At 35.7% G+C, this 18,016-nt stretch overlaps 1 protein-coding gene across 1 annotated transcript in view; it reads right to left on the bottom strand.

Moving 5' to 3' along the window:
• LOC135219574 (polyamine-transporting ATPase 13A3-like) overlaps positions 1-18,016 on the bottom strand; it is a 445,505-nt gene that overhangs the window by 294,689 nt on the left and 132,800 nt on the right. The gene's annotated exons all lie outside the window — the stretch shown is intronic.

The raw sequence follows: 18,016 nt of genomic DNA, 5'->3' as shown, positions 1-18,016 counted from the left end.
GAAATCACGGGTTAACAAAGCAACCAGCTTGGGGGGAAAGCACTAGCAACTACTCTCCAAGGTGGTCAGAGAAAGACTGACACGTCATGGAGTTCTACGACTGGTTGGTGACCAGCTTCCACCTCGTATACCCATGAGTTGCCAGATACATATTCCTTGCTTTACAATCTTTGATTGTTATCAAACTGTTTCCAACTGGCACAAGAAGACTGCCTTATTGTTAAGACCGAAGGTTTGTTCTTCGTATGACCAATTACGAAGATTGGGTTTATCTTCAAACTTTTTCTTTATTCTGAACACAAATTATACTGTTTACAATAAGCAAATCTAAGTATGTGTATTAGGGCTGATTTCCTCTATTCTGTTTATAACAAAATACAGTACACTGGTCAGATAGCTTCAAATAGCAGTGAGAAGCAGCTCCTCACTTATTGACCAACTTGTTAATGACCACTCGTAGAGAGGAACTTGGTTTGTTGACAATCTGAATGATGAGAAATGCCACAAGCTTCAATGTGAAGGTTTTATTTGTAAAGTAACTGATCCCACAAAAAAATTCTAGGGTGCATCAATGCATAGTACATAATGAGCATAAATGGTGAGTGCATATAGACATGCATGTGATAACTTTAACATAAGAGTATATGTACCTTAACTGATACATTTTTTTCCATTAGCAGATAATAGGCCACAAATGAAAGCAATGTTACAACTGAGGTATGAAGAATGTGAAAAAGTACTGTTGGGAACATTCAGCACGTGTAGTGGTTCATGTAATCAAAATAAGACAGCTGCTGGGAATTTGCTAGGCTACAGGGCATTGCTGAGTTGATAGCTTCTGATGATTGGCTCTTCCGCATAAACTTTGATTAAAACTTACTAATTGTATGGCTCATACAAAGCTTTGAACACTTCAGAGGAAGGCATCAATGGGTTTCTGAAGTAGTTCATCACTTTGCTGATAAGCAATTACTTTCTGGATCTCATTTCTACAATGCTGACAAACTGGTTATCTTACTACTCTGTGTGGTACAGTACTTGGCTGAAGAGTTGACAAAATGAATGTATGCCATGTTTTGCATAAATGCTTCCAGTACTCCAAGCTGAAACCTGTAGTGGCTGGAAGCACAAAGTAGCCACTGTACCTTCTGGGATAGTTTAGAAACTTCCTATGGTTTAGCATAATTCTTTAAAGATTGGTTCACAATCAGTACTGTTAAAGATACCAGTTGCCAGGATATCATCCCTTACTAAACAAAGGAGATTGGTATTCTCTGAAACTTGATAAGGGCTCTCCTGTTTCTTGATAATGTGACTGAGCTTCATGTTGTGAAGTGTTGGCTGTGGAGGGGTGCCAGTTATGTGTCACTTTCTTGAATGAAGCAGTGGTGGTCTTTGAATAAGGAAGGAGGCTGGCTTAGATATCTGTGGAAAACCAAGTGCAGAAAATTTTTTACTGCTTCCTCAAGTCAATAAATCACTTTCCATAGTTCAAGTCTGCACAGTTTCAACAATGCTTCTGGAGGGTCAGAAAAGTACATTCTCAAGGATGAAGTTTATGAGTGGTTGGATGAAGACAATAATGATCTTTGGTATCACCATGTGTTTAATGAAGAGATTGCTACGAGTGCAGTTGATTACCCAGGATGAGCCTCAGGAAGGTCTGTGAATTACTTGATATCCTAAGTGAGTTTTCCAACTATTCATAGAGATACTTTGGTTGACTCTATTTTTACTGCAAGGTCCAATATAGTCAAAGTTCAGCAGCAGTAAACATACTGTTAGTAGGTCAAGAGTTGTTTCATATCCTGTTTAAAGCTTGGTTCTACCTTTGAGAATTCAAAAACGGTAAATTTCTGTAGTCTAGCATTTTTTGTAGTCCTGCAATGGCAGATTAAAGAAAGCCAACCTGTATTTTCACTTACCAATTTTGAATAAAATTCCAAAGTATTACTTTTATATTAATTTCAGTACTAATACTAACTTTATCTGGACACAATAAATTTAAAATATATTATAGGCTGACAGAATAGGGGTAGGTCATTAGAAAACTTGCACAGATGGAGATCTTGTAAGGGGCGACACTGGTCCACCCAACAAAAAATTTACTATATTGGTATTTGCAACTTCACATGAATATAACAATAAAAGAATCCCATGAATATAACAATAAAAGAAAATACTAAGTTTTAAAATACAGTACTTGACAAGATATTAGGCCGCTGAGTGTCAAACAGCCTAATATCTTGTCGAATTTTGAAGAAATGGAAAAGTTGGGAAGAAATTTTGTCAGTTCATTAGGCTGCTTACTGCATGTATAAGAAGGGGTGGAGGTTGGACACTAACAAGGAGAGAGCGCTCAGTCACTTGCTTGGAGGTTTAATAATTGGCTGTATATATTTTTTGGTCAGAGCTCCCACCACAAATTTTGCTTACTCCCTATCACTTTATTGGCCCCTGTGACCTTAATATGGGCCAAGATGGTGATCTGAGTCAACAGATAATAGCAGAGATATGCCATTGAAGCAATCTGGCCTTAAACAACGCAAATATATGATCAGCTGGTTGTGAGGAGGCATTCAGCATCAATACTTCTAAATGACGCATGAGAACAGTCAAACTTCGATTAGAAGTCTTCTTAGGCATACCAGGGAGCTTTTTCTGAGACGGAATATCATGCTTGCCACCTTTGTTAAATCTGGCAACCCCGCATTGAACTTAATGCCTCCTCACAATCAACTGATCTGATATCTGCTTTGTTTTAAGGCCAGATTGCTTCAACGACATATCTCTGCTATATCTGTGATTCAAATCACCGCCTTGGCCCATATTTCGGTCACAGGGCAATAAAGTGATACGTAGTGGGAAAAAATTGTGGTGGGAGTGCCGACCAACAAATATATACAGCAGCTTATTAAGTCTCCAAGCAAGTGACTGAGCACTCTCTCCTTGTCAGTCCAAGCTCCATCCCTTTCTATACGTGCAGCCTAATGCATTAGCTAAATTTCTTCCCAACTTTTCCGTTCCTTCAAAATTCGACACGATATTAGGCTACTTGACGCTAAGCAGCCTAATATCTTGTCGAGTACTGTATAAAACATGTGTTTAATACAAATCCACCAACAACATATGTACAAAAATTCATCATCTCAAATGTCCCCATACTCAAGGCTTTTATCTAACAGGCAGTACTAGTTTGGTAATTTATTGCTACATGCACAAACTGGATCATAAGGTATCCTGATATATCCAATAGGTAAGAAGGCATCAAGTTCTGGATAACCATGAGAAAAGGAACTCAAAAAGGTATTTGACACCACACCCTTCATATCACCACGTTATCCAGAGATTAGATGACCACCTTAACCCTTAAACGCCGAGCCGGTATTTCTGAAAGTGTCTCCTGTATGCCGGCGGCGTTTGGGAGAGAGCGCTGAAGCGAAATTTTTTTTTTTTTAAATCACAGCACCCTTAGTTTTCAAGATTGAGAGTTCATTTTTGGCTCCTTTTTTCGTCATTGCCTGAAGTTTAGTATGCAACCATCAGAAATGAAAAAAATATCATTATCATCTATAAATATTGGCATATATGACAGCGTGAAAAAAAATTTCATATATAATTGTATACAAATCGTACTGTGAGCAAAACGGTTAAAGCTAATGAGTTAATTTTTTTCCATTGTATATTGTACACTAAATTGCAATGATTTTGGTATATAGCAAATTGTAAAATGATTAAAGCAACACAGATAAAATATTATCACAATATTATGCATGAATTCGTAACGCGCAGACGTAAAAAAAAAAGTTGTTTTAAAAAATTCACCATATATCGAAATATTGTGCTAGAAACTTCGTCGTTTGTTGCAAAATGATGGTAATTGATTGAACATTACTAGACTGTAAGTGTTGTAGCATACAATTGCAGTTTTCGACCATTTCGGTCGAGTTAAAGCTGACCGAAGGTCGAATTTTTTCTATTATTGTTATTTATATAAGAATATTTCAAAACTGATAAAAGCTACAACCATGGGTTGTGTTTTGTTGTATTGTACATGAAAGTGAACACATTTTTATGTACAAAACTTTATGTAACAGCTAATATAAAACGGTACAAACATTACAACAATTCGACAAAAGAATTTCTGATTTTTCGGTAGAGTTACTGCGCGGGACGTAAGGAAAAAGTTTTTAAAAAATTCACCATATATCAAAATATGTGCTAGAGACTTCCAATTTGTTGAAAAATGAAGGTAAATGATTGAATATTACTAGAATATAAGAGTTTTAGCTTACAATTGCGTTTTTTGACCATTTCAGTCGGGTCAAAGTTGACGGAAGGTTGAAATTTTGGCACTTACCGTTATTTATAGGAAAATATTTCAAAACTGATAAAAGCTACAACCATGGGTTGTTTTTAGTTGTATTCTTCATGAAATTGCGCACATTTCCATATATAAAACTTTATGTAACGGCTAATATAAAACGGTGCAAACATTACGACAAACACGAGAAACTGACGGAAGAATTCTGCTTTTTTGGCAGTTACCACGGGGACGTAAGGAAAATGTTTTTTTCAAAAAATTCACCATAAATCAAAATACTGTGGCTAGAGACTTCCAATTTGTTGCAAAAGGAAGGTAAATGATTGAATATAACTGGAATGTAAAAGTTTTAGCTTACAGTTGACCAAAGGTTGAAATTTTGGCACTTGTCGTTATTTATATGAAAATATTTCAAATCTGATAAAAGCTACAACCATGGGTTGTTTTTCGTTGTATTCTACATGAAATTGCACACATTTTCATGTACAAAACTTTATGTAATGGCTAATATAAAACGGTGCAAACATTATGACAATCCGACAAAAGAATTTCTGATTTTCTCAGTAGAGTTACCGAGCAGACATAAAGTAAAAGTTTTTTTCAAAAATTCACCATAAATCAAAATATTGTGCTAGAGATTTCCAATTTGTTGAAAAATGAAGGTAAATGATTGAATATTACTAGAACGTAAGAGTTTTAGCTTACAACTGCATTTTCGACCATTTTGGTCGAGTTAAATTTGACCAAAGGATAAAATTTTGGCACTTATCGTTATTTATATGAAAATATTTCAAAACTGATAAAAAGCTACACCCATGGGTTGTTTCTTTGTTGTATTCTACATGAAATTGCACACATTTTCATATATAAAACTTTATGTAATGGCTAATATAAAACGGTGCAAACATTGCGACAATCGACGAAAGAATTCTGATTTTTTTTTGGTAGAGTTACCGTGCGGACGTAAGGAAAAAGTGTTTTTCAAAAATTCACCATAAATCGAAATATTGTGCTAGAGACTTCCAATTTGATGCAAAATGAAGGTATATGATTGAATATTACTAGAATGTAAGAGTTTTAGCTTACAATTGCATTTTTCTACCATTTAGTCAAGTAAAAATTTGACTGAAGGTCGAAATTTTGGCACTTATCATCATTTATATGAAAAATATTTCAAAACTTATAAAAACTACAACCATGGGTTGTTTTAGTTTTATTCTACATGAAATTGCGCACATTTTCATATATAAAAACTCTATGTAACGGCTAATATAAACAGTGTAAAAATACGACAAATTGACGAAATAATTTGAGATGTGTTGCCTGATGCTTTTTAATGCGAGAAGAAGAAAAAATTCGCGCGTGCGCGCCTGGGTAACGATTGTAAACAAAACAACAGTTTGATCCGTGAACTTCCAGCATCCCTCAAGGTTCGTGATTCAAACATTTTCGCCAAGCAGGCCTATAACTATTTTTCAGCGAATATATGAAAAAACTTTTTAGCGTCGACGTATTTTATGTCAATTAAGCACCTGACAGACAGTTTTCGTCAACGTAAAATATGTCCCAATAGGCGTTTAAGGGTTAATGTAAACAATATATAATCAGCCAAGCAAATCCATTATCTTTCTAGCCTTGGTGGTGTTATCTGATGACTGAGCTCTGTCTAACAGAAATGTAATGGTGGATCCAAAAGCAATTTGTGAAAGGTAGTCATGACTAGGAACTCAAAGAGAAACAACACTATCTATCAGTTACCTGTCTGTGTGAAGGTGACTGAGAATGGACAGAACAAAGCTGGTGCAAGCTTTGCTATTGACTCTATGGCAGGTGGATGACATGTCAGTGAGGAACTGCTTCAAGTGTGACAGAACAAGGTCTTATCGAAGTCAAAAGGTTATGAATCCTCCCTAGACATGAGCATATCAGGAGAACAGAGGTTGAGCAGGCAGCAACACTCCCCCCACACTCCCCCCCAGCCAACCAAGGAGTAGCAGATGTGAAGTAGTTAGACTAAGCATGGGTAGTGTTGTAGTGGGCAGCTAGGAGAGCATCATGGACAGTAGGTGAGGAGTGGGGGGCATGTAAATGAGTGGCTAAACAGGTGTTCCTTGACTGCTATAAGAGAGGAAGATGACTTTTGTTGCTGCACTGGAAACAAAGGTTGAATGCAAGCAAGCAAAGCAGAAATGGCCTGCACAGCAGTCCCAGTTATCCAGCACTAAATTGGTACTAAAATTTGAGTATAAGTAGACATAAACATATATAAATCCTTGAAAAATTCACAGGTATATGACTCCTCTCAGCATAAATAATTCATGCCAAACTGCTTACAGTTAGCCCTACCCATGCAGTTGGACAAACAGAGGAAAACACTTGTAACAACATATATTCTTCAGTGCTGATGACAGTATTATTTCCTTCAAGTCTTGAAATTTATCTTGCATGCCACAAGTTGAAATTTTACAGGTCCATCATAATCCCAGAGATAAGATTACCTTTGCTAATCAGTAATCATAACTCCTGTATATGACTTTGAATGAACTGTATTAACTATTCTTAGTGAATGTAGCAAATGAATAAAAGTACAATATAATAAAAAAATGTATGTAGTGTAGAATTATTATTTCTGTGTCAGCAGGTTATGGTAGACAGGATAACAGATGAGTAAAGTAGTAACTTAAATATTATACTTTCTTCTTCTTTCCCACTGTTATCCCTATAGTATTAGGGGGGTTGTTGCTGCCTGATGCGCCTTCTCCACTGCCGTAAAAACTAACAAAGGCTCATCCTCCACCAAACATCTCTCCATTATCTTCCTTCACTTCATCCCACCATCTAATCTCTGTCTCCCTCTGCATCTTCTTCCTCTAACAGGTTCTTCCCAAGCCCTCTTCACTTCCACAATGTCATCCATCTTTAACACATGCCCATACCATCTCAATTGTGACTCTCTTATTATCTCTGTTATCTCTACTAAGCCTTCTCTTCTTTTCATAATTTTTCCACTCATCTCTGTTATCTTTACAAAGCCTTCTCTTCTTATTTCATTATTTTCCAATCTCTCAAGCAGCGATATTCCCATAACCTGAATCAGCATTCTCATCTCTGTTCTCTCAAGCTTTACTTCCGCTTTTCTTTTAAGAGCCCATGTTTCCGATCCACACATTAACATTGGTCTTAGCACTGTGCTATAAATCTTGACTTTCGCTTGATTGGCATTTCCTTATCACATGCTACTCCAGCTACATCTATCCACTTTCCCCATGCAGCTTTTATCCTACGGTCAACTTCAGCGTCACATCTTCCTTCTTGGCTTAAAGTAAATCCTAAGTATTTAAACTTTTCTGCCTGTTTTATAATCGAGCCTCTTCTTTTTTGTATTACCATTCGGTCTATCTTCCCTACTGCTCACCAAAACCTTAGTTTTATTCACATTCACCTTTAAGCCATCCTTCTCTAAAGGCTCCTGCCACTATCCAACCCTTCATTGTAGGTCCTCCTCATCTTCAGCAGTAATCACTAGATCATCAGCATACAGTAATTCCCACAGCATTTCATTCCTGATTTTTTCACTCAACACATCCTGGCCAGCACAAACAAAAATGGGCTTAATGCTGACAACTGGTGTAATTTCACACTAACTTAGAGTTTTTATGTTCCCCCAACTGCTGTTATTAATTTGTTCTCAATTCTTTGATATATAATCTCAACCAGTCTACCAAACTTTTCTGGAACTTTCCTCTTCTCCAAACACCAAAACATCACTTCTATTGAGATTTTATCATACGCTTTCTCGAGGTCTAGAAATGCCCAATAAAGCTCCTGGTTTCCATCTAGCCTCTTCCTGTTGTGTCTTACTATGAACATGGCATCCACCATCTCTCTTCCTCTCATGAATCCAAACTACTGTTTCCTGATTTTTACAATCTCTCATCCAGTATCCTCTCTAAACTTTCAATCCATGCTCTGTTAGTTTAATTCCCCTGTAGTTACCACAATCGATGACATCTCCCTTCTGCTTGTATATACACACCATTAGATTCTCCTCCCAGTCCCTTGGCATTTAGTCTTTTTCCCATATAGCTTTTAATAAATCCAGCATCCATTTTCCCCCTCTGTACCTAGTAATTTGATCATTTCAATTTGGAACTCCGATGGACCTGGTGCTTTATCACTCTTCATTTTACTTAACGCTTTCCTCACTTCTCTATCCCATATCTAAATCACTTGTCCCTCCACCCTCTGTGCTTCCTCTATCTCCTCTTTCTCATTTTCAGTATTTAAAAAGTTGTTCAAAATACTCTCACCATCTCTTCTTAATGTCTTCATCTATATACTACAATATATTTCCATCTGTATACGTACTTGATGACACCAAATTTACCCAAATCCTTTCTCTGCCCTTTCCTCAAGTTTCAAATCTTATGGATATCCTTTCTCCTTCTCTTGTTCCTAGTTTCTCATTCAACTGATCTGCTGCCCTTCCAAAAGCCATACCTACCCTCCTCCTTGAATCTCTTTTCTCTACTCTTTACCATTCCTCTGCACCCCGTACACGCCTTACTTTCTAGTCCTTAAATGCTTTTGATTTTCTTTTAATTGATTCTTGCACCTCCCCATTCCAAAACCACTTTTCTCCTCTCGGCACTCCATATCAGCTGGTTCTTCCCACCAGTTCCTCTGCTTCCCGCACACATTTTTCTCATGTCTGTCCAGATCTTTTCCACTCTGCTACCCTGTCCAACTTCTACATTCCCCCTTTCCAGACATCTCTCTCTCACAGTCCCCCTAAATTGCTCTCCCTTTTTTCCTCTAAGTTCCCAATTCTTAATTCTAGATCTCCTCTTTCTCTTTTTGGATTTCCTCCCTCTCATTTCCAAATCCATCACTACCAACCTATGTTGTTTAACAGATGCTTCTCCCAAGATCACCTTGCAGTTCGTCACATTGCTTTTGTCTGCTCCTCTAACCAGGGTGTAATCTATTTGGCTTTGCACCCCTCCACTTTCACAAGTTATAATAAAGTACTTATCCAACTTCTGAAACCATGTGTTCATACATGCTAATTAAAAACTGAGCCATCTCCAACATATAATCCACATCTTCATTTATAATTCCAAACCCATGGCCTCTGTGTACCTCGTCATACCCATCTCTTCTCTTCCCCACCCTGACCTTCATATCAGCTCCTATTTTCAGTTTCTCCTCCTCCCTCAATGTTATAATGACAGCTTCAAACTCTTTGTCTTAATAAATTCTTTCTCTTGATCTTGGCACCCAAGATGGAGCATATGTTGATTTTATATTTACCATTTTGTCCCTTATTAATATTGGTGTCTTTAAAATCCTCTCATTTACTCTCTTTACTTCTATCACTTTTTCCTTCCAGCTGTTGCTTGCCATTATTCCAACTCAATTTCTTCCCTCTCATGACCTGCTGTAATATAGCCTATACCCATTTCTTATCTCTCTAGTTCCATTCCCTTTCCACCTAGTCTCCTGCATCCTGGGGCTTTACAACAGGAGAAGCTGAGGGGCGCCTACCTGGGCAAACTCCACCAAACCTCCCTCAGACTGTTGGTATGCCTCCTACCAGGACTTTAACTGAGGCACTAATGCTCCATAGTACTGACTCTGACACCACAGTTATGATCTACACGGGCTTTGAGGCTGGCAATGGCATCAGGGTCGGAAACAAGGGGGTCTGGTAAGGGAGGGGTCATAATAGTCAGAGGACTGGAAGGGGAGAAAAGCAGAGAAGTTTGAGGGCGAATAGGTACATCAGCTACATCCGATTAAGGAGAAGCCTGCAAACTCGCTACATTCCTAGCTTCACCTCTTTGAGCTGCCTTCCTCTTCCTATCACACTTTAATCCATCCAAATCAGCCTCGAGGGCCTTCCACTTCCCCTGATCCCAATCTTTGCACTCTTGACATGTCAAAACTGATAGAGCAAGTCTGGACCCTACAATTAGAACAAAATATGGGAGTCATAAGATGCTCTGGTCATCATAGTTTTGCAGCAAAGCCCAATACTACTAGAATTACTAGCGTCTGACTTTCTACGTCTATGCAAAATCAGAGACCAAAGAACAACTTAAACTAAACAATAACAACTCAAAGGCTAACAAAACAAAAACCAAGTATGCCACCAAATAAACAACTCCAAATAACCATCCGGTGAACAAAATAAAAATTTTAGCTGCTACGAATGGCTGATGTTCAGTCATTGACCAGTAGAAACAACGAGCTGTTCAGCTGTGTTGTACCTATCCTTCCTGATGGTGGGCGGGGCCATGTCTCCTACACAAAACGAAAATAAGCGCTAACATAATTTTCAATTATTTAGCTGCCGTGTGAGTTGAAACTATGACTGTGTAATTACTAGGTAAGTTTAGTATATACAAATATTTTTCATGTTTGAAGATTACGTAAAAGTCTTATTTGTCATACCTCTATTGATTGGATTCTAATCTTTTTACTAATTTTAATTTCTATTTTGGATATCAGGTTCATGTGGCATATTTACAGTTTAAATGTTATTCCATTCTTCTATTATTTCCTATTGTGGTGTTTAATTTCTAATTTATCTGACATAAAAAAATCCTTCATAAGGCTACACCCAATACTATCAAAATCTTAAAATATTGCATCTGTTGAAGCCCCATCCATGCTTGCACACTGACACAATGTACAAAAAATTTTTTGATGCAACACAACTAGGCAGTTGACACTGTTGTTGGTTAGTAATGTGAAGCACACTAAAATCAGCAAACTTCAAAATACTACACCAAATATTCATGAAAAAAAAAATGGACTGAAAAAACAAAAGCCATTAACTTGTAAATGTTGCCACCTATTTTTTGTTTATGTATATTTTTAAAAAGCTTTGCTGGTCAAAACTGTGTTGCATCTTCAATGTCTGAGCATGGAATTCAGTAAATATATAGTGAGGTGGTAGAAAAACTACCCTTTTGTTATTTATTACAAAATTACTGGAAAACATCTGAAATGAACAGAAACTTAGCTAATGAATACATAGATGAAAATAATGCAAAGAGGAAACAAAGCAGGAATCAGCAAATGAAGGGTACCCAAGGTTATCAGTAGTTCATGCCTCTTTAGACAAGTGTTACTATCAGGCACAAGACTGTAATTCTAGGACACTGAGACCAGATCTGTGATGGGGTTTCAAAAAAACAACTAATGTTCACTAACCTTATGCATAATGTAAAAACATACAAGGAGTATGACATTCCTATTGATGCAATCATAAACATGAAGCCAATAAATTTCATTGAATCTTTGTAGAATTTGAAATCCAATGGTCTGGGATACAGAATAGACCGCACTAATTCCCCTTTAGCCGTACTAAACCCAGTCCTCACAACAACTGCTAGAACCTGTTAAAGGAAAAAAAATACATATGATGAAATTTTGTTGACTACAAAGATTAAATTACAACAGAACTAAATTATACCTCCATAACATCATCAAAACTAAAAGCATCATATAACACTTAACATTCATGAAAATGTTGAAATTTCCCAGGGATAGTAAGAAAAAAGAGACAAATCGAAACAAATTCTCATTCAAACAACACTTAATCTCTACTTGTTAACTTAATCATATACTTATAACTAGTATATATATATATATATATATATATATATATATATATATATATATAATATATATATATATATATATATATAATAATATATAATATAATATATATATATATATATATATATATATATATATATATATATATATATATATATATATATATATATATATATAATATATATATATTATACATTGGACCCCCCGTATTTGCGTTCTCTGGATTCGTGGACTCACACATTCGTGGATTTCTCTCGGGAACGTTTCCCCCCCCATTATTCGCGGAAAATTCGCGCATTCGTGGTTATTTTTCAACGAGAAATATCCACAAATTCTTGTTTTTTGTTTTTTTTTTTTTTTTTTTTATCAATTTCATCATAAAATGCCCTTTTTGTGATAAAACAAATTAAAAAAACCAAGTATGAAAATTTTTAGTGGTTTTCTTAAGTTTTAACTAGCAAATAGGCTGTTTTTAGCGTTTTTATAAGGGTTCCAAACATTCGTGGATTCTAACTATTCATGGGGGGGGGGGGGTCTGGTACGCATCCCTGCGAATACAGGGGGACCACTGTATATATATATATATATATATATATATATATATATATATATATATATATATATATACAGTGGTCCCCCTGTATTCGCAGGGATATATATATATATATATATATATATATATATATATATATATATATATATGTATATATATATATATATATATATATATACATATATATATATACATATATATATATATATATATAGTATATATATATATATATATATATATATATATATATATATATACATACATATATATAGATATATATATATATATATATATATATATACATATATATATATATATATATATATAGATATATATATATATATATAAAATATATCACAGATGGCATTCACATATCAAAAAAGACCCTTAAGAGGTTCCTAGATCTGCCACAAGGCTTGCAGATGTTTCAAGTGAAGAAACCAAGCCAATGGAAGATCTTGATGCACCCTGCTGAAAGCATGTATCACTACATTGTGGACACTCCTTAGACAAACTGAGGCACGATGGAGACAGTCTGCCATTTTCACCCAAAATGGGAGCTTTCTAGATAAATGGGGTTAATAATGAGAAATATTTTTACAATAAAAAATGTTTTTCATACAGAGCCATCAATCATAATTCAAGTGTCCTCCTTTCCCAGCATTATCTTTATGGTTTTGGTTGGCAAATACCATACTCTTCCTCCCAGCATTACCCCATTTTTATATGGGGTTGCTGTTATGAATGAGTCGTCTCCATCGATTTCTGTCATGAGCATCATTCTCATTAATACCTTTCCATAACATATCTTCCCCTACACAATCATGCCATCTCTTTCTTGGTTTTCCCTTCTCCTTTCTATCCTGCACTTCCATTTCCATTGTATGTCTTCCAACATGATGTTCCTCTCTTCATAACAGGTGTCCATACCATTGAAGCCTTCCCTCCTATAATTTCTTTGATATTTCAACTACCTTTGTCAATCTCTTATTATTATCATTTCTAATCTTATCTTCCTTGTTCCCATGCTCCCGACATCCATCTTCTCCTCTGTCTTCCTCATGCTTGCTGTTTCTATTCCAAATAACATTGCTGGTCTCACCACCATCCTATGAAACTTTCCCTTCAATTTCAGAGGACCCTTCTTGTCACAGAAGACCTCTGATGCAGACCTCCAGTTATTCCATCCTGCCTGAATTCGATATCTCACCTCTTGGTCCATGCTTCCACTATCCTCCAATATGGACCCCCAGTACTTGAACTTCTGTACTCTCTTTATTTCTTCCCCACCCAATCCTATGCTATTTCCACCATCACCAGTAATACTGGAGCACATATATTTGGTTTTTGATCTGCTTATTCTCATTCCTCTCTCCTTAAGTGCTGCTCTCCACCTCTCCAACTCCTCCCTCCCTCTGAACACAACACACAATGTCATCTGCATATACAGTGGTCCCCCCGTATTCGCATTCTCCGGATTCGCGGATTTTTCTTTGGAACCTATTTAGAAATTATTCGCGGACGGACTCACCCATTCGCGGAATTTTCCGACGAAAATAATAACTAATTAGTGTATTTTGATGTTTATTTTCATGACTAAATACATTTTTATCATACAAAAATGATTTACTAATTTTCAAATATTAATTTTGATTAATACTGTATTAGTAAGGTTTAATAAGTTGTTTAAATGATATCACATAATAAAAATAATAATTCTCTCTCTCTATCTCTCTCTCTCTCTCTCTCTCTCTCTCCTCTCTATCTCTCTCTCTCTCCTACAAAGATGTATGTTTTATTGTATGATAAATAAATGATTTACTATTTTCAAATATTAATATTAATTTATACAGCAATAATATCAATTCATTAAAGAAAATACCATAGTGAATTCGTAAGATTTTAGCTTATAAATTTAAAAAATTATGGAAGAATGAAGGAAATCCCAGTCTTCTTTCTCTAACTCCAGGTACTAAAACTGTCATAAGTATCAAGTTAAGTGACAGGAGGGGGAAGGAGCTGTTGTGCTGTTGCCATCAAGTGCTCATGAAATCCCCCCCCCCCCCACCCCCCCCTCTCTCTCTCTCCTCTCTCTCTCTCTCTCGCTCTCCTCTCTCTCTCTCTCTCTCTCTCTCTCTCTCTCGTTTACTGAGACTCAAGATTTTTTATAGTACTTGTACTATTTGTTTTTAATACTTTCAAATAATAATAATAATAATAATAATAATAATAATAATAATAATAATAATAATAATAATAATAATAATAATAACTGTAATTACAAAATTCATATTATGTGATAGTATTTTAAAGAAATACAATACTAATCTATCCATGTCACTTTTATTAAGGTTAACTCACTCTCTCTCTCCTCTCTCTCTCTCTCCTCTCTCTCTCTCTACTCTCTCTTTTGCCACACAAGATAATGTGTCATAGTGGTAACTCCCTCCCTCTCTTTCGCTGGAAGCGTTATAAGTATTTTTTTTGAGAGAAACAGAGAGAGATAAACTCTCTCTCTCTCTCTCTCTTTCTTTTACCGAGATGAAAAAATTTTTATGGTACTAGTATGTAAAATGTTTATTGATAATTTCAGTTATTTAATAATAATAATAATAATAATAATAATAATAATAATAATAATAATAATAAAACTGTAATTCCAAAATTCATAATGGTAGTATTTTAAAGAGATGAAAATGACCTTTCCATTTCACTTGTAAGGATAACTCCTCTTTCTTACTGAGATGAGAGAATTTTTATGGTAGATGCACGTGATTATTTTATTTTCAAATAATAATAATAATAATAGAAGTAGTAGGGAAAAACTCTCTATCACGAGAGTATATATAATGTTCTAAGAATCTAAAGGGTCCACAATAATACAAAGTGTAAAGTCTTCAAAATTATACACGGACTTTTTACACTTTGTATTATTGTGGACCCTTTAGAATAGAAGTAGTAATAATACGATAACTAATTTCAAATGAAAATTCTTCCCTTCGTCTTTTTCTGTATCAATTTCCCTACCTCATAACTCCAGTGACACTCGAAGCTGGGAAAGTAACAATGCCATACAATGGTCAACGAATTTAATGGTTTTATGTAATCTCTCTCTCTCTCTCTCTTACTGAGATGAGATCATTTTCATGGACATGTATGTAATAAGTTTATCATTAATATTTTCCAATAATAATATTATAACTGTAAGTACAAAATTCATATGTGAGTATTTTAAATACAATAATCATTCCATTTCTCTTTTTTAAATACTATACCTTTAAGGCTACTAATGTTTAGGATTACTTTGAAATTATATTAATACAATCTCTAAGATTAATACAGTAATATGATAATAATTTAAGGTAAATTTGATGCAGGATGTTACATAAGGTATACATTTGGTGTTTCTATTTCTTCCTTCTTTTATCTCTCTTGCTCTCAGCAAAAGAATTGATAGACAGACAAACATAATTGCACAGTCCTCTCTTTCTCTCTTCTTTGGAGAAATATATGTATTTAAGGGAGGGGAAAAAAGTTGCTTACAGACGTTCATTTCAATCTATTCAAATCGTAAGGAGTTATTCTCTCTCTCTCTCTCTCTCTCTCTCTCTCTCTCTCTCTCTCTCTCTCTCTCTCTCTCTCTCTCTCTGCTATTGGCTGTTTATATATTTCTAATGGTAAAAAGTTTAAGATGACTTTAAAATGATATTAATAATACCAATTCAATGGTATATTGATGTAGGATAATACTTTAAGTAGACATTTGGTATTTGTGATTTCACATACAATTGTTTTTCCCTTGTAAAAGAAAATGGATGTCTCAAATAGTACAGCATGAAAGAAAACGTGCATGACTGAATACTTATGGGGGACTGAATTATTTTCACATACGTAACTAAGTCATGCAGTACATACATAGTATGTATGTATTTATGTATAACCATAAAATGTAAGATTTACTTTAAAACAGTATTAATAATATTTCAAAGATTAATATGAACCATAATAGGATATTTTATGTATATTTGATGAAGGATGGTCTTTTTAGGGATACTTTGGTGTTTGCATGTTCAGGATAGGAGTTTATGAGCATTTTTAGAGGGGTTCCAAACATTCGCGAATTCTAACTATTCGCGGGGGGGGTCTGGTACGCATCCCCCGCGAATACAGGGGGACCACTGTAGTATGTACCATGGACTGCTTCTCTAAGATCCTTGGTCATTACACCCATCACAATATTGAAGATGAATATGGGCTAAGTGCTGTGACCCTTGGTGTAATCCAACTCCTATCTCAAATCCATCTGTCTCTATAATACTGCTTCTCCCTCTAGTCTGCAGATTCCTGTACATCTCCAGAATAATTCTGACATACTTTTCCAGCATCATCTTCTGCCTCAAACATCTCCACATTTCTTGCCTTGGCACTCTGTCATAGGCCTTTTCTAGGTCTATGAATATCAGAATTTCTCCATCAGCTGCCTTACGCAAAATATTCCATCCATTGTGCTGCTTCCCTCTATAAATCCTAACTGTTCCTTCCCTATTCTCACTTCCTCTCTCAGCCTTTACCTTTAAATACAGGGATTAAGTCAGGTCCCGATGTCTTCGCATTCCTCATTCTTTTTCAGGCTCGTATCACTACATCCCTAGGGATCCCCATTACCATTCCCATGTTTACTTGTCCATCCTCTCTTAAAAGTCTTTCATTTTCTCCATTTAGCAGTTGCTCTTCCTTCTTTATGACTGTATCATTCCTATGTTTCATTTGCTTAATATGGGTGATATTCTTCATTCTTTTATTTCTTACTTTTGACAGTTTGAGCATCTTACTTATCCCTTCCTTGGTTTCAAGTTCATTACAAACCTCTTCATATGCCCTTGCCTTAGCTTGAGCTACCACCTTTTTTACTTTTGTTTCTTTCTCTTAATCTTTCTCTGTCCTCCCTCCAGCTGTGACTCTTTAAATTTCTTGTTTGTCTCACTTTCACCCTTCACCACTTCCCCCACCTCCTCCCCCGTCCACCAGCTCTCCTTTTCCTCCCATACTATTCCAGATGTTTCCCCTAGTACAGTGGTACCTCGACATATGAAAGTCCCAGCTTACGAAAAATTCAATTTACGAAAGCAAAAACGAAGATTTTTTTGGCTCTACATATGAAAATAGTTCAGGTTACGAAAGGTTGTTGCTGTAAAGTCCCGAGATTTGCCCAGACCACCGATAACAATTTTAAAACTCGCGCGCCGCCGACCGAGTAGACTTGCCACCATCCTCCCGCTCTCCCAGTGGTTCCTGATGCTAGTCACCGCCATAAGATCCTGCTCTCCTATTGGTCAGCATCATGCCTCTATATAAAGGCGTTCCTTAACCATTTTTTGCAGCAGTATTATCATAAACATTGGAATTCGTATTTTGTTTGTTAACGTAAATTCGTGTTAGTGATTTCACTTTTGTTGTACTGTACGTTACTTTATAGTGTTATGTGTGAACTTAATTACTTACGTTATTAG

Source organism: Macrobrachium nipponense, chromosome 1 (genome assembly GCF_015104395.2).
Source record: "Macrobrachium nipponense isolate FS-2020 chromosome 1, ASM1510439v2, whole genome shotgun sequence".
NCBI classification, from domain to species: Eukaryota; Metazoa; Arthropoda; class Malacostraca; order Decapoda; family Palaemonidae; genus Macrobrachium; species Macrobrachium nipponense.
Note: the sequence above shows the minus strand (reverse complement) of the source record. Positions and strands in the feature narration are given on the sequence as shown.